The 19457-nt window shown below is 37.5% G+C and overlaps 1 long non-coding RNA gene and 2 pseudogenes across 1 annotated transcript; 1 reads left to right on the top strand and 2 right to left on the bottom strand.

The window, feature by feature from the left end:
* Positions 1–8849, bottom strand: part of LOC119490379 — a 19049-nt pseudogene extending 10200 nt beyond the window's left edge.
* LOC119490405 lies at positions 4088–14795 on the top strand. Its single transcript, XR_005207398.1, has 3 exons — positions 4088–4107; positions 8121–8125; positions 14637–14795. It is a non-coding gene; the product is annotated as an uncharacterized LOC119490405 (long non-coding RNA).
* On the bottom strand, positions 11124–19457 carry LOC119490383 (annotated as a pseudogene).

Here is a 19457-nt window from a genome sequence, read left to right as displayed (position 1 = left end):
TTATTGTTACTCTTTCTTATATTTTTATTCTATTCTTTGTATGTTTTCCTTTAATTCTATTTCTCTTTTGTATCACTTAATGCTAGGGGTTTACGAGATTCTAAAGAAAGGAAATCAACTTTCTTGTTCTGTAAAAAGCACAATGTCATCTTCTTCAATAAACTCACTCTAATGACACAGATGAAACGTTTTGGTCAAACCAGTGGGGAGACAAAATACTATTTAGCCATGGTACAAATAGGTCAGCAGGTGTCGCCATACTCTTAAATAACTTTCCTGGGAAGGTGGTAACCACTAAGAAGGATTCTTCTGGTCACTGGGTAATTTGTGTGTTTGAAGTTAATGATCACTTTCTGATCTTAGGAAATATATATGGGTATAATAACTATCACCAAAACAAAAATCTGATTACTGAAAAGACATATTTGTAAAAGATCTATGTCAAAGGTATCAAACTGAAGACTTTATTTTTGGAGGTGATTTTAATATGATGGATGAATGGCTTGATAGAAATCCTTCAAGATATCAAGGACATTATTACAACCCTATTTTGTTTGATTTTTGTATGTATGGCGCACTCTAAACCCGGAAGCCCAAATATTCACTTGGTTTAAACCAGATGGTTCAGTCAAATCTAGATTAGATTTCTGGCTTGTGTCAGAAATGAGGCCTAGTTTGGAGACAAACTCCACAATTTCCACTGCACCTCTAACAGATCACTGCTTGATTAAACTTATTTTTACACCCACAAATGCATGCCGAAGGAATAAAGGTTATTGGAAATTCAACTCAAGCCTTCTTAAATATGAACCATTCTGTCAGGAAATTATAACGACAATCAATGATATAACTAAAGAATCCAATTTTACAAATTATAGGGATAAATGGGAATACTTAAAATACAAGGTACGTCAAATTTCCATATCAAATAGCAAAATATTAAGCAGAGCTAGTAAACAAGGGAAATGGAAATTGTGAAGGAAGTAAACAATATTTGCAATAAACCTTTATTATACAAATGACAAACAACAACTAATCCTTCTGCACTCTTCTTAGACAACATTTACATTAATAAGGCCAGAGGAGCATATATCAGGTCGCGAGCTAAGTGGATAGATGAGGGGGAAAGGAGTTCAGTATATTTCTGTAGACTGGAGAAAAAGAGACAAGAACAAAATACCATAAAGACTCTGTTAATTGATAACCAGGAATGTACTGATTAAGATCTCTGAGGAAATCTTCCAGTTCTACAGCAGATTGTACTCTTCCTCTTATTCATGTACAGCTGCAGTTGCTTTCTTTGAGCTTATTAAAGAATGGATCCCTCGAGTGGATGAGTGTTTCAGAAGTGTATGTGATGCAGAAATCAGAATGGACGAAGTAGAAAAAGGCTTGAAATGTTTATCCTGAGACAAATCTCCAGGTTCAGACGGTCTAACTAGTAACTTCTATAGGCACTTCTGGGAACATCTGAAAGACCTTATTTTCAATATGTTAAAAGAAATTTGTGAAACCCTCATTCTACCGACTACGATGAAGCAAGGAATCATCACCCTCATTCCCTAAACCTGGTAAGACTAAAATTAATTGACAATCTTAGACCTATAACCCTACTTAATAATGACTATAACATTTTAACTCATATCTACGCAAATAGATTAACACTGGTATCACACAAATGATCTCAGACACACAATCGGGTTTCATAAAAGGACGATCAATTCATAACAATATACGACTTGTACTTGACTTCAATTACTTAATTGAAGATGAAGGCTTTATTTTATTTCTAGATTTCTTCAAAGCGTTTGATACGATAGAGCACAAATTCATGTTTCATACTTTAGAACTATTTGGATTTGGTGAAAAATTCTTAAATATAGTTAAATTACTTTATAAGGATACTAATAGTTCAGTTTATTACCTCATGGTGCTTCTCCAAGATTTTCAATTGATAAGGTATTAAACAAGGCTGTCACATTTCCCCTTTGCTCTTTATCGCTGCAGCAGAAATGCTTTCCATGCTTGTAAAAAATTCAGATTTGAAAAATTGACAGTGTTAGACAAACAACTAACAATCAGCCAACTGGCTGATTACACATAAAAAATAGTAACGAAGTTCAAAAAATCCTCAAAAAATAGATTTCTTTTCTAAGGCATCTGGTTTAAAGTTAAACCTTAAAATGTGTTATTACCTATTCACAATTCCACTCTCACAACAGTTCATAACATCCCTATTAAATCAGTGGTTAAATAATAAGGCATACACATTACTAAGGATAAGGACTCACTACATAATCTTAACATTTGGAATAATCTGGATAAATATAATCTCATCTAAATTCCTGGTCTCAAAGAGACATCTCTATCATAGGCAGGATTTTTCCCGATTCATCTACCCAGCTTACTCCTTATCACTTCCCAAAAATGCAATAAAAGCCATAAACCAAGCTAATTTCAATTAAATCTTGAAAAGGAAAACACACTATATTAAGAAAGGCACTATGATTAAAGAATATGAGGAAGGTGGACTTAAGGCTATTGATATTGAATGCATTAATGGAACTATGAAGACAAACTGGTTAAGATCATATCTAAAACATGAAAAAAGGTTTTTGGTTTCATAGATCTTACACGCGTAAAATCAAAATTCCCTCCTCACTAATTTTAGAGTCCTTATTTTGCACAAACCGACACATATCAAAAAGCTATCTAACCACTAATATTCTGAACAACATTAGTATCAAAATTGTCAAATGTAATTTCTAAGTTCAAGTTATTACCCATTCTCAATAACTTTAACTTAAGATATACATCTAGTGATCATCACTGATAAAAGCATTACAAATGTTATTCCAATACCATTAATGATTATACAACTAAGAGGTCAATACTTAGTCTAACACATGATGACTTTTACACAAATTAATTATTGGTCAACATACAATGTTGCACATTACCACAGATGAAAACCTAGGTGTCTATGTTGCTCCATCGCAGATTCATAGTTCAAGAGGGGGTTCATTTGGTAAATGTGAAAGGGTTACCAATGTTCCTTTGGAGTCAGAAAGGGTTGACAGTTCTTGTTGATTTATAAACGGGGAGAGAATTCTCCCAGAGTAATACAATTGTATTATCTTCCCTGGATAATGTCAAAATCGACACTCGATGGTCGATAGCAGAGTTTACGGCCCCCTAGCACAACAAATTGTTCCTTTTTTCAAACTGAAACATCTGTCAGTGACCAAATCTTCCTGGACACAAGAATGTGTTTTTCTCTTCCCAGTAGATGCAAGACAGATAAGATGCTTCCCAGAGTGGCACGCACCAATCTCGCTACAGATGTTATACTGTATATTAGGTCAAATTAGAGATTCAGAACAAGCACTAACCTGCGATCACAAGTTCTAATGATAATAGCGTGGCCATAATAAAAGGTATGTAATAGAAACGCTCTCTTGAAGCAGCTCCACAGACAACATCACTGCTGCTGCTTCCTTCCACCTTTACTTGGGTTTCTGAGCAACTGTCGGAAAAGAGAAAGGAAAAACAACCTTAATACTTTGTGTGTTTCAAATGAAAACTCATTTGAAGTGTCATCATAATGTTAAAAGTACGAAGTGGTAATGTCACACTAATTAAAAACAAATAAATATTTAAAGTAACACTTTCAAAAAAAGTCTATTGAAAGATCCAGATGAAAATAAGACTGGGGGATTGGCAATGTTTTGAATCTCCTGTGGATGTGAAATGATCAACAATCAACATTTTGTGCTACAGGGCAGAAAAACCCTACTTTTTTGAGTAATTACTGTACAAAACAATGTCTTACCAGTCCAAGCCGTGCAATACAGGCCATCCTGGGAAACTGGCCTGGCTGACAAAGTTCACACACTGTATCAGTCTGCTGGTTCCTTAGAGAAACAGACAAAAGAGAAGTGAGATTATTAATCGACAGGAACCCAACATCTGGTGAAGATCCATCATTTATCAGACTCAACTCAGTGTCTTCATTGAGTAGTTTTACATGCACCCTAGTATCCAGTTATGATATGAGTTTACCAACATGTCAGTGCAGGAAATCAGTCCTGAGATATGAATACTTTAGTCCTAGTGTCAACTTTCAGGAGGGTTACTGAGACGCTTGATAAACACGGCCCAGGTCTCATATCCTGTTTCAGAAACCTGAATATGTTATAGAGCAGGCACTATAGAGGAGACACTTTCAAGTTATAGAGTAAAAAATATTGATGATACTTGATGTAATGATGTCTGCATGCTGGAGTAAATGTCAAAATCTTACACCAGTCTGACACAGGTACACATACACAACTGTATTGTCACTCTTGTCTTCCATTCTGATGATCAGATGGAAAGGCTAAATACGGCAGTGTGGTAAATGCAGCAGTCCAGGCCAACCAAACTTGGCACAGAAATGACAAATTCTACTGGATTGTAGGAGTCAAAGACGTGTCTGAAGTTCTGAACTGTCGCGAGGCTAAGAAACATGGATACTGTTATTAGTACCATGTATACCTGGAGCTGAATAACCAGGCTACACTATGTGCCAAACCAGGATTAGTAGTGTGCATGTTAACATACTCACTGTCGGACCTAGTCTGACCTTGAATTTTTCTTACCAGGTTCTTTTATCCTGTGACCAGGTTCACATGGAGTATGTTTTTTTGCTAAACTACATCTGCATCACCATCAAATCTTTGCAGAAATAGCCACTTAAACTTCACAAATTGTGTCCTTGTGGTTGTGCACTCCTGTTTGGACAAAGAGACCATGACCTAAAATGCAAACAGAAAAATTAGTCATTATATTGTTGTTAAACATACATTTATACATTTTATGCAAGCTAAAAAGGGCCAGTGTGTAGGATTTGGCGGCATCTACGAATTTCTTCCCTGTGCCGAGCATGTAGGAGAACTACCGGTGGCCGACGCAAAAAACATGAATGTTTTTGAAGGCTCTCTAGAGCCAGTGTTTGTTTGTCCGTTCTGGGCTACTGTAGAAAACATGGCGGCCAGCTCCGTGAACAGGACCCGCTCCTATGTAGATATACACGGCTCATTCTAAGGTAACAAAAATACAACATTCTTAGTTTCAGTGCTTATACACTAAAGAAATAATACTTATTAATATTATCTTCCCTGTCTGTCAATAGATCCCCCTAAATGCTACACACTGTTTCCTTAAATCATATTTGAAATAATGTGATTATGTGCTACTTGGTCGAATGAAATCTAACCACAGAGCTGCAGCAGGAGCTCTGATGGCCAAACTCCTGACCAAAACATAGGAGCTGGCCAATTCAGAGCTCCTGTAGCTGCTCTGTGGGTTTTTAAGTTGTTTGCTCAGTTACACATCTTAAAATTAAAGAGTGCAACCTTCAATGAAATCAATCACAAAACATAACTGCAATTGCAATAACATTATGAAATTTAATTATTGATCATTAAGAGAGAAATATAATGATACATTGTTTAATTTTTTACTTGAAGCTTCAGAACATCCGATCTAAATTCAGTTTTAATTAATTAATTTATAAAAAAAAAAATTATTGGTCATAAGGTATATTATATTATTTACAATTAAACACTGTGAAAAAATGTATTATGTCCCTGTGGTGCACTGAAGGCTCCATATAAAGCATATACACTGTTATACAACACAACCTGTAAGGACATGTCCTGAATTATTAGGGCTAACTTTTCAGCAAACATGCTGCCAACATAGCAGTAACATTATCACATTATTGTTATTTTGTATCAAACTGCATCCATTAGCAGGGCTGCAATATATTTTTATTTATTGCAATTTGTTTATACGTTAAATTTTGCCCAGTATCCTAATTCGATCCAAACCTTTTCACGTTACCGCATTTGTCAGAATCAAAACTGAATTTGGAGGTTGAAAGACCTGAAATGTTAATCAGTTCAGTGTGGACATAACCTTGGTCACAGGAGGTGCAGAGGAAACAGTTACTCAGGCCATTGGGTTGGTTCATATAAGTCCCATTCACACAGGGGATGCACCGTGTGCATGACTGCTCTGTGCAGTCCCTTTGAACAACTGACCCTGTTCAAGACAAAACACACCATCGCGTCGCATGATCACAAGACATAATGGGAGGTAACAATTACAAAAGCAGAAGATAAGAAACTGTATCTGATAGAGTCAGTAACAATCTTGTTTCAGGTCTTTATTGGGCCAGTGTATGAAAATGCACTGCTACGCTCACAACTATAACATTACTGCCGTAACCACTGTCAGTCCGTCACACGCTCCCTCGCTCTCTCTGTCTGTCGCTCTCTCTCTCGACCGCATACCGACACTTCCCCTACGTTAATCACACAACCCACGCACTGAATTATTCCTTAAAGGAGTTTGCTATGTGTATAATACATTTTGTTTAAAAACATTTTAAAAATAAATAATTCCCCGATGCTTAGGCCCGGTGTGGAGTCAACCTAGGTTTGGCGGGCCGCCAGGCTTCACTGGCGAAAACCCTGTCTCTGTCAGCCCATTTTGCCATTGTTTGCACTGTTTAGCGTTGTTAGCACTGTTAGCTGCAAGCTGCGTCTTGCTGTCGCCATGTTGAGAGCCGTTGAGGAGGCAATAGAAATGCTACCAATAGAGAGGAGAAGTCACGCCCCTTCCAGTGGACCACCATGGGACCTTATCTTGGAACAAATATGTACGGTAGTCAACAGCGAGAGACAAATCATTTTTTGATCCCGTTTGAATAGCACCATGAATCACACAGATGATGTTTGTCGATTTAAAGATCAATTTCGCAAGTCAATAAAATCACTCTTTTTTGTAAAGCTGTTGAAGTATCAGACTGTTGAAAATATGTAATCAGAAAAGACGGCAGACCCAAAGTGTTGGGAAACCACACAGGCATCGTAGCTCCAGCTACGATGCCTGTGTGGTTTCCTACTGGGATGAACTCACACCAGCAACGGGTATGATCCTTCTTTTTCTTCCCGGCTGATAAAAAAGACCAGGAGTCTCTGGATAAAACACATCAGGTAGGGCTAACGTTTCATTTGTGCATGGAACCGTAGCTAAGTTAGCTAGGTAGCTAATGTTGGTGACTAATATTATGCGAGACGAGAGATGTAGTTCACTGAACGGTTTCACACAAAACTAAACGATACTACGACAAACTGAAGACTTTCTTTGACTTGCAAAATTATCTTTTAAATTGACAGATATCATATGTGTGATTCATGGTGCAATTCAAAGAGGATAAAATAAATACTTGTCTCTCACTGTTGACCACTGTACATATTTTATCTAAAATAAGGTCCCATGGGGTCCCCTTGGAAGGGACTACGCCTCTCTAGCCCAGATTTATCATAAATGTGTGTTCAGCCTGGTTCCATGGTTTGTGTTCTAACGTCTTCGCTCACATTGTGTGAATTCCTGTCGAGCATGAGATGAGGTATAAGGGTTACTGTTGGTTACTAAAATGGGTAACGTTACTTCCACTGAGTTTTTTTTATATTGAGAACATGACAAGTACAAACTACAGCAAATGGGACAAAGGAGGACGGTCTGCAGGACAGATAATAATGCACTATACTCACTTATAACAGTCTCTCTGCACTATATTCACTTTAACAGTTTTCTTCATCTCCTTTTATTTTTATATCTGTATATTTTTTTTGTACTTTGTACTACTAACTTTTTTACTTGCCTTTTTACTATCATGTTTTTGCACTATGGAACTGTGATGCTGTAAACTTGAATTTCCCTCGGGATGAATAAAGATACTATCTATCTATCTATCTATCTATCTATCTATCTATCTATCTATCTATCTATCTATCTATCTATCTATCTATCTATCTACATGTCTTATTCATCAAAATGTTCTGCCTCAGGTTGGTACAAAAATGACAATGAAATAGAATGCATCCATAAAAACAGGGCTATCTCTAATTAACTTAAACTATCTAGTAATGTAAAACAAGCTTTCTTCTCTTTCACCAGTCTCAGAGACTTGTGACTTCCACTGTTCAAACTGGTTCAAACAAATCCCAAGTTCCTGTTTTCAACACAAACACCAAACTGTTTTCACTGTCATGGTTCTCTTAACACAGATAAGGTTTCGAATACAGCCAATGTTCCCCTCATGCATCCATGGTGACAACCCGTGACACTCCATCTTCCTGAACTGTAGACACTAGCACTGCAGATCACTCCTGAAAGACGAGGCTAGAGTTATAATTTACCTTCGTGACACATAGGACAGCATTCCCCGTCCTTTGTTTCATATTCTTTAGGACGACAGCACATCGCTGGTGCCATGAGTGCAGCAACACACCCCTGTTAAAGAAACAGTAACGTTTAGTTTCACTGTTTTAATTTAGCACCTTCATACGAGCTGTTAGAGGATGATAAGGGTAGAAGACAGACGGTATGGAGGCGAACACAATCTCTGACTATAGGGCTCGTAAATAATTTGTGCTTACAGTGTTGCATTGTTTGTTTGTTTGTTTGTTGTGTGGCTCATGATTCATTTCCGAAAGGACTGATAATAAACATCCATCAATCTAACATTAACTTATATCCGAGTCTGCACAACACGTCGTGTCACGTTGGCTTAATAGCTAAATCTATAGCATTAAGCCAACAACAATAAGTTTAGCGTTAGAGTAGTTCCTGTGACGATAGGATACTTACCGAAGACAGCCAAAGTCGAAAGCATGATAACACGAGCTATCACATAGTTTCATCGAGTATTTGATCCAATAGTTCTGTTTTGGCTTTAAAAAATCCCACAAACAACAACATTGATTTAGCTAGAAAGCCCCGAAGTTTACTTGTAAAGTTAAGTCAAACAAGATTAAGGGCGTTTTCCACATTAGGTAAGATTGAGCTGTACTTTAACCGAGTACAATAAACCCTCCCCCTCCACTCAGCACATTAGTACAGTAGCTCTGTAGCTGAGTTCACTGCGTCATCATCCACGTGTGTTTCTTTATGTTGAGATCAGCTGTTCTAGTGTGGAGCGTCTTAAAACACTGCATTCAAACTGGACAGAAACAAAATAAAACTCACAATACTGTCGTCGTTAGTCTTTCCAACAATCACCACTCTGGTTTGGTCGTAATAAACTCTTTATTTCACAGTTTGATGTGGCTCTGCTCGTCTCCCTCTCCCTCTCGTCTGCCTTCCTGCTGTATGACCCACAGCCGTGCAGCTCAGAGGATGAGATCGGCGCATGATGCGCGCAGATAAAGACAAAATACAAGGCCTGAAAGAAAAAGACGACGAACAGATCCGAGACGTAATCATCAGTATCTTGTCCAGAATCACACCGCAGTGGGCTTCATCCATGGAAACAGAGGGTCGATACCGTTCACCGCCTCGGAAGAAGAGAAGAAGGGAGACACCGGCAGGTCATCATCCAGTTCCCAGATAGCAGTGGGGCGGATCCGCCCCCAGGGTCGCGTACATCCGCCGTATTGCCTCACTCATTTCGGCTATGCGCCACGGATCTGGCCCGCCCTCCATAGTTCGCCATGAGATATCACTTGATGTCATCTGGAAGCTGTCCAAAAACTCCAACATCTGCCAAGATATCGGAATCCACCTCAAACAGGACTCCTGCAAAGCCGACAGAGAGGCTAAAGATGGAGCAAGACAGAGCGGCAGGGAAGAATATCTACTACAAAGGCCATGTGGGCTATATCAATGTAACAGGTTACTCCAGACTAGATCAGATAAAGGTAACAACAGTCACTTATTTCATGCTCTCAGATCTTTGAGAGTCTCACCCCAGGAGGTGTATATTAATATTTTACAACTCGGGTGTCTGAAACTTACACTTTGCAGGTGAAGTATATATTCTGCATTGTAGTTAAAAAGGGAAAGAAAGAAGAAAAAAAACTTGTTCCACTTTAAAATGTTCTCAGTGAGCAATGGGAGGGGGAGATTCTTTTAAGTTAAGTTTACACTAGACTATTTAATGACCTTCCTCCGTTCATATGAAGATGTGCACTTCAAAGAAAATGTTTAATGTTTGACATTGGTTGATTATAGATGTCATTTACTGTATAAATTCCTCTTAGATAGGGTCTTGTTCATAACGCTCATTTAAAAACTAACAAACCTACATCCTTAACTTATTGTTACTTCTTTCTTATATTTTTATTCTATTCTTTGTATGTTTTCCTTTAATTCTATGTTCTCTTTTGTATCACTTAATGCTAGGGGTTTACGAGATTCTAAAGAAAGGAAATCAACTTTCTTGTTCTGTAAAAAGCACAATGTCATCTTCTTCAATAAACTCACTCTAATGACACAGATGAACGTTTTGGTCAAACCAGTGGGGAGACAAAATACTATTTAGCCATGGTACAAATAGGTCAGCAGGTGTCGCCATACTCTTAAATAACTTTCCTGGGAAGGTGGTAACCACTAAGAAGGATTCTTCTGGTCACTGGGTAATTTGTGTGTTTGAAGTTAATGATCACTTTCTGATCTTAGGAAATATATATGGGTATAATAACTATCACCAAAACAAAAATCTGATTACTGAAAAGACATATTTTGTAAAAGATCTATGTCAAAGGTATCAAACTGAAGACTTTATTTTTGGAGGTGATTTTAATATGATGGATGAATGGCTTGATAGAAATCCTTCAAGATATCAAGGACATTATTACAACCCTATTTTGTTTGATTTTTGTATGTATGGCGCACTCTAAACCCGGAAGCCCAATATTCACTTGGTTTAAACCAGATGGTTCAGTCAAAATCTAGATTAGATTTCTGGCTTGTGTCAGAAGTGAGGCCTAGTTTGGAGACAAACTCCACAATTTCCACGGCACCTCTAACAGATCACTGCTTGATTAAACTTATTTTTACACCCACAAATGCATGCCGAAGGAATAAAGGTTATTGGAAATTCAACTCAAGCCTTCTTAAATATTAACCATTCTGTCAGGAAATTATAACAACAATCAATGATATAACTAAAGAATCCAATTTTACAAATTATAGGGATAAATGGGAATACTTAAAATACAAGGTACGTCAAATTTCCATATCAAATAGCAAAATATTAAGCAGAGCTAGTAAACAAGGGGAAATGGAAATTGTGAAGGAAGTAAACAATATTTGCAATAAACCTTTATTATACAAAGATGACAAACAACAACTAATCCTTCTGCACTCTTCGTTAGACAACATTTACATTAATAAGGCCAGAGGAGCATATATCAGGTCGCGAGCTAAGTGGATAGATGAGGGGGAAAGGAGTTCAGTATATTTCTGTAGACTGGAGAAAAAGAGACAAGAACAAAATACCATAAAGACTCTGTTAATTGATAACCAGGAATGTACTGATTAAGAATCTCTAAGGAAATCTTCCAGTTCTACAGCAGATTGTACTCTTCCTCTTATTCATGTACACCATGCGGTCGCTTTCTTTGAGCTTATTAAAGAATGGATCCCTCGAGTGGATGAGTGTTTCAGAAGTGTATGTGATGCAGAAATCAGAACGGACGAAGTAGAAAAAGGCTTGAAATGTTTATCTTGAGACAAATCTCCAGGTTCAGACGGTCTAACTAGTAACTTCTATAGGCACTTCTGGGAACATCTGAAAGACCTTATTTTCAATATGTTAAAAGAAATTTGTGAAACCCTCATTCTACCGACTACGATGAAGCAAGGAATCATCACCCTCATTCCCAAGCCTGGTAAAGACTCAAAATTAATTGACAATCTTAGACCTATAACCCTACTTAATAATGACTATAACATTTTAACTCATATCTACACAAATAGATTAACACTGGTATCACACAAATGATCTCAGACACACAATCGGGTTTCATAAAAGGACGATCAATTCATAACAATATACGACTTGTACTTGACTTCAATTACTTAATTGAAGATGAAGGCTTTATTTTATTTCTAGATTTCTTCAAAGCGTTTGATACGATAGAGCACAAATTCATGTTTCATACTTTAGAACTATTTGGATTTGGTGAAAAATTCTTAAATATAGTTAAATTACTTTATAAGGATACTAATAGTTCAGTGTCATTACCACATGGTGCTTCTCCAAGATTTTCAATTGATAAGGTATTTAACAAGGCTGTCACATTTCCCCTTTGCTCTTTATCGCTGCAGCAGAAATGCTTTCCATGCTTGTAAAAAATTCAGATTTGGAAAAATTGACAGTCTTAGACAAATAACTAACAATCAGCCAACTGGCTGATTACACAACCATATTTATAAAAAATAGTAACGAAGTTCAAAAAATCCTCAAAAAAATAGATTTCTTTTCTAAGGCATCTGGTTTAAAGTTAAACCTTAAAAAATGTGTTATTACATATTCACAATTCCACTCTCACAACAGTTCATAACATCCCTATTAAATCAGTGGTTAAATAATAAGGCATACACATTACTAAGGATAAGGACTCACTACATAATCTTAACATTTGGAATAATCTGGATAAATATAAATCTCATCTAAATTCCTGGTCTCAAGAGACATCTCTATCATAGGCAGATTTTTTCCCGATTCATCTACCCAGCTTACTCCTTATCACTTCCCAAAAATGCAATAAAAGCCATAAACCAAGCTAATTTCAATTAAATCTTGAAAAGGAAAACACACTATATTAAGAAAGGCACTATGATTAAAGAATATGAGGAAGGTGGACTTAAGGCTATTGATATTGAATGCATTAATGGAACTATGAAGACAACTGGTTAAGATCATATCTAAAACATGAAAAAAGGTTTTTGGTTTCATAGATCTTACACGCGTAAAATCGAAGTTCCCTCCTCACAAATTTTAGAGTTCCTTACCTTGCACAGAACAGACACATATCAAAAAGCTATCTAAGCACTAATATTCTGATCAAACATTAGTATCAAAATTGTCAAATTGAATTCTCAGTTCAAGTTATTACTCATTCTCAATAACTTTAAACTTAAGATATTACATCTATTGATCATCAATGATAAAAGCATTACAAATGTATTCCAATACCATTAATGATTATACAACAAAGAGGTCAATACTTAGTCTAACACATGATGACTTTTACACAAATTCATTATTGGTAAACATACAATGTGCACATTACCACAGATGAAAACTAGGTGTCTATGTTGCTCCATCGCAGATTCATAGTTGAGGAGGGGGTTCATTTGGTAAATGGGAAAGGGTTACCAATGTTCCTTTGGAGTCAGAAAGGGTTGACAGTTCTTGTTGATTTAAACGGGGAGAGAATTCTCCCAGAGTAATACAATTGTATTATCTTCCCTGGATAATGTCAAAATCGACACTCGATGGTCGATAGCCGAGTTTACGGCCCCCTAGCACAACAAATTGTTCCCTTTTTTCAAACTGAAACATCTGTCAGTGACCAAATCTTCCTGGACACAAGAATGTGTTTTTCTCTTCCCAGTAGATGCAAGACAAGATAAGATGCTTCCCAGAGTGGCACGCACCAATCTCGCTACAGATGTTATACTGTATATTAGGTCAAATTAGAGATTCAGAACAAGCACTAACCTGCGATCACAAGTTCTAATGATAATAGCGTGGCCATAATAAAAGGTATGTAATAGAAACGCTCTCTTGAAGCAGCTCCACAGACAACATCACTGCTGCTGTTTCCTTCCACCTTTACTTGGGTTTCTGAGCAACTGTCGGAAAAGAGAAAGGAAAAACAACCTTAATACTTTGTGTGTTTCAAATGAAAACTCATTTGAAGTGTCATCATAATGTTAAAAGTACGAAGTGGTAATGTCACACTAATTAAAAACAAATAAATATTTAAAGTAACACTGTCAAAAAAGGTCTATTGAAAGATCAGATGAAATAAGACTGGGGGATTGGCAATGTTTGAATCTCCTGTGGATGGAAATGATCAACAATCAACATTTTGTGCTGCAGGGCAGGAAAACCCTACTTTTTTGAGTAATTACTGTACAAACAATGTCTTACCTAGTCCAAGCCGTGCAATACAGGCCATCCTGTGAAAAATGGCCTGGCTGACAAAGTTCACACACTGTATCAGTTCTGCTGGTTCCTTAGAGAAACAGACAAAAGTGAGATTAATAACACGGGAACCCAACATCTGGTGAAGATCCATCATTTATCAGACTCAACTCAGTGTCTTCATTGAGTGGTTTACATGCACACTAGTCCCCAGTTATGATATGAGTGTACCAAACATGTCAGTGCAGGAAATCAGTCCTGAGATATGAATACTTTTAGTCCAAGGTCAACTTTCAGGAGGGTTACTGAGATGCCTGATAAACACGGGCCCAGGTCATCATATCCTGGTTTCTGAAACCTGAATATGTTATAGAGCAGGCACTACAGAGGAGACACTTTCAAGTTATAGAGTAAAAAATATGATGATACTTGATGTAATGATGTAATGATGTCTGCGTGCTGAAGTAAAAGTCAAAATCTGACACCAGTCTGACACAGGTACACATACAAACTGTATTGTCACTCTTGTCTTCCATTTCTGATGATCAGATGGAAAGGCTAAATACGGCAGTGTGGTAAATGCAGCAGTCCAGGCCAACCAAACTGGCTGACAGAAATGACAAATCTGCTGGACTTGTAGGAGTCAAAGACGTGTCTGAAGTTCTGAACTGTCGCCGAGGCTCAGACACTTGGATAATATTATTAGTACCATGTATACATGGAGCTGAATAACCAGGCTACACTATGTGCCAAACCAGGATAGTAGTGTGCATTTAAACATACTTTGTGTATAATTATAATTTTTCTTACCAGGTACTTTTATCCTGTGACCAGGTGCACATGGAGAATGTTTTTTCTGCTAAACTACATCCTGCATCATCCATCAAATCTTTGCAGAAATAGCCACTTAAACATCACAAATTGTGTCCTTTGTGGTTGTGCACTCCTGTTGGACAAAGAGACCATGACCTAAAAGCAAACAGAAAAAATAATCATTATATTGTTGTTAAACATACATTTATACATTTTATGCAAGCTTAAAGGGCCAGTGTGCAGGATTTGACGGAATCTACTGAATCTTCTTCCCTGTGCCGAGCATGTAGGAGAACTACGGTGGCCGACGCAAAAACATTGATGTCCCTCTCTAGAGCCAGTGTTTGGTTTGTCCGTTCTGGGCTACTGTAGAAAACATGGCGGCCAGCTCCGTGAACAGGACCCGCTCCCTACGTAGATATAAACGGCTCATTCTAAGGTAACAAAAATACAACAATTCTTAGTTTCAGGTGCTTATACACTAAAGAAATCATACTAATTAATATTATATTACATGTCTGTCAATAGATCCCCCTAAATGCTGCACACTGTTCCTTTAAATAATATTTGAAATAATGTGATTATGTGCTACTTGGTCGAATGAAATCCAACCCACAGAACTGCAGCAGGAGCTCTGATTGGCCAAACTCCTGACCAACACATAGGAGCTGGCCAATCAGAGCGCCTGTAGCTGCTCTGTGGGTTTTTAGGTTGTTCGCTCACTTACACATCTTAAAATTAAAGAGTGCAACTTTCAAATGAAATCAATCGAAAAATGTAAACTGCAATTGCAATTACATTATGAAATTTAATTATTGATCATTAAGAGAGAAATATAATGATTTTTTTACTTGGAGCTTCAGAACATGCTATTTAAATTCAGTTTTAATTTATTAACTTATATCGCTTTTTTATTGGTCAATAAGGTAAATTATATTATTTACAAATAAACACTGTAAAAATCTATTATATCCCTGTGGTGCACTCAAGGCTCCATATAAAGCACATACCTGTTACAACACAACCTGTAAGGACATTTCCTGAATTATTAGGGCTCACTATTCAGCAAACACGCTGCCAACATAGCAGTACATTATCACATTATTTATTTTGTATCAAACTGCATCCATTAGCAGGGCTGCAATATATTTTATTTATTGCAATTTGTTTTATACGATTTAATTTTGCCCAGTATCTTAATTCGATCAAACATTTTCCACGTTACCCGCATTTGTCAGAATCAAACTGAATTTGGAGGAAATGTTAATCAGTTCATTGTGGACATACCTTGGTCACAGGGGGTGCAGAAGAAACATTTAGTCAGGCCATTGGGTTGGTTCATATAAGTCCTATTCCCACAGCGGCTGCACACTGTGCCTGACTGCTGTGTGCAGTCCCTTCGAACAAATGAACCTGTTCAAGACAAAAAAAAACACCGTCAGCGTCTCATTATCACCAAGACATGATGGGAAGTAACAATTACAAAATCAGAAGATAACAAACTGTATCTGATAGAGTCAGTAACAATCGTGTTTCAGGTCTTTATTGGGCCAGTGTATGAAAATACACTGCTACGCTCACAGCTATAACATTACTGCCGTACTCGCCGTTAGTCCGTCACACGCTCCCTCGCTCTCTCTGTCTGTCGCTCTCTCTCTCGACCGCATACACACACTCGCTAACGTTAATCACACAACCCACGCACTGAATTATTCCTTAAAGTAGTTTGCTATTTGTATAATACATTTTTGTTTAAAAGACATTTTAAAATTAAATAATTCCCCGATGCTTAGGCCCGGCGGGGAGTCAACCTAGGTTCGGCGGGCTTCACTTGCGAAAAACCCTGTTAGCCCTTTTGCCATTGTTTGCACTGTTTAGCGTTGTTACCAGTGTTAGCTGCGTCTTGCTGTCAAGAGAGGCAATAGAAATGCTACCAATAGAGAGGAGAAGTCACGCCCCTTCCAGTGGACCACCATGGGACCTTATTTTGGAACAAATATGTACGGTAGTCAACAGCGAGAGACAAATACATTTTTTATCCCGTTTGAATAACACCATGAATCACACAGATGATGTTTGTCAATTTAAAACATAATTTTGCAAGTCAATGAAATCACACCTTGTTGTAAAACTGTTGAAGTATCAGACTGAAAATATGTAATCAGAAAAACAACACACCCAAAAGTGTTGTAGTGACGTCTCTCTGGCTGAAGCTACGATAGCTGTGTGTTTCCTACTGGGATGAACTCACACCAGCAACGGGTCTGATCCTTCTTTTTCTTCCCGGCTGATAAAAAGAGCAGGAGTCTCTGGATAAAACACATCAGGTAGGCTAACGTTTCATTTGTGCATGGAACGTAGCTAAGTTAGCTAGCTAGCTAGTGTTGGTTATGTATATTGTGCGAGACGAGAGATGTAGTTCTCTGAACGGTTTCACACAAAACTAAACGATACTACGACAAACTGAGACTTTCTTGACTTGCAAAATTATCTTTTAAATTGACAGATATCATATGTGTGATTCATGGTGTAATTCAAAAAGGATAAAATAAATACTTGTCTCTCACTGTTGACCACTGTACATCTTTTTTCCAAAATAAGGTCCCATGGGGTCCACTGGAAGGGGACTACGCCTCTCTAGCCCAGATTTAGCATAAATGTGTGTTCAGCCTGGTTCCATGGTTTGTGTTCTAACGTCTTTGCTTCACATTAGTGTGAATTCCTGTCGAGCATGAGATAGATATAAGGATACTGATGGTTAATATGGGTAACGTTACTTCCATTGAGTTTTTTTTATATTGAGAACATGACAAGTACAAACTGTAAAATAGGTGTTGGTTTTCTGGATACCAAACTTGTGACCTCAGTGATGCTGATTGAATGAACCCTTAGATGATGGTTCTATTAATGTAATTTACAATCTCCACAGGTTGTCCCGTAAGAACATGTAGATGATGGTGATGTATCAATTAGTCCAGGTCACACACACTCTATTTGAGATACCACTCATTTATTGAAGGAGGGATCATATACACTACCATAACTATATGCATAAATCAACGATGTGTAAATTGGCGTGATATGTCCGTCAAACTATTATAGAAACAAGAACACGAGCATTATAGCATAATACATGTGACTTTGTAATTATTATAGCGATGCAGATACTGAACAATAGGCAACTATAATAAATACTCACATTCTCATGGACGCACAGGAAAGACCATATCAATAAACAAAGAGAAAAAGAGTCCAAAAAGTTGCAACACTGATGCTGAGCTGAGTTGGAGGACAGATGAACACTCTGATCATGTGAAGTCCATGCGCCGAGCCACAGACTATAGGACTGTGTAATATGGGCTGGTGAGGGGATGCTTGTGGGTTAAACTGCTGCAGAATAAGTGACCTTCTGAACACAAACTAACAAGGCATATGGGACAAAGGAGGACGGTCTGCAGGACAGATAATAATGCACTATACTCACTTATAACAGTCTCTTCTGCACTATATTCACTTTTAACAGTTTTCTTCATCTCCTTTTATTTTTATATCTGGTATATTTTTTTGTACTTTGTACTACTAACTTTTTTATTGCCTTTTTACTATCATGTTTTTGCACTATGGAACTGTGATGCTGTAAACTTGAATTTCCCTCGGGATGAATAAAGATACTATCTATCTATCTATCTATCTATCTATCTATCTATCTATCTATCTACATGTCTTATTCATCAAAATGTTCTGCCTCAGGTTGGTACAAAAATGAAAATGAAAATAGAATGCATACATGAAAACAGGGCTATCTCTAATTAACTTAAACATATCTAGTAATGTAAAACAAGCTTTCTTCTCTTTCACAAGTCTCAGAGACTTGTGACTTCCACTGGTTCAAACTGGTTCAAACAAATCCCAAGTTCCTGTTTTCAAACACCAAACTGTTTTCACTGTCATGGTTCTCTTAACACAGTTAAGGTTTCGAATACAGCCAATGTTCCCCTCATGCATCCATGATGACAACCCGTGACACCGCCATCTTCCTGAACTGTAGACACTAACACTGCAGATCACTCCAGAAAGACGAGGCTAGAGTTATAATTTACCTTCGTGACACATAGGACAGCATTCCCCGTCCCTTGTTTTATATTCTTTAGGAAGACAGCACATCGCTGGTGCCATGAGTGCAGCAATATACCCTGTTAAAGAAACAGTAACGTTAGTTTCACTGTTTTAATGTAGCACCTTCATACTTGCTGTTAGAGGCTGATAAGGGTAGAAGACAGACGGTATGGAGGCGACACAATCTCTGACTATAGGGCTCGTAAATAATTTGTGCTTTACAGTGTTGCATTGTTTGTTTGTTGTATGGCTCATGATTCATTTCCGAAAGGACTGATAATAAACATCCATCAATCTAACATTAACTTATATACGAGTCTGCACAACACGTGTCACGTCGGCTTAATAACTAAGTTTAGCATTACAGTACTTCGTTGAACGATAGGATACTTACCGAAGACAGCCAAAGTCGAAAGCATGATAACACGAGCTATCACATAGTTTCATCGAGCATTTGATCCAATAGTTCTGTTTTGGCTTTAAAAAATCCCACAAACAACAAAATTGATTTAGCTAGAAAGCCCCGAAGTTTACT

The sequence above is a fragment of the Sebastes umbrosus genome, chromosome 6, assembly GCF_015220745.1.
Source record: "Sebastes umbrosus isolate fSebUmb1 chromosome 6, fSebUmb1.pri, whole genome shotgun sequence".
NCBI classification, from domain to species: domain Eukaryota; kingdom Metazoa; phylum Chordata; class Actinopteri; order Perciformes; family Sebastidae; genus Sebastes; species Sebastes umbrosus.
The sequence above is the reverse complement of the archived record's forward strand: the minus strand, read 5'-3'. Positions and strand labels throughout refer to the sequence as shown.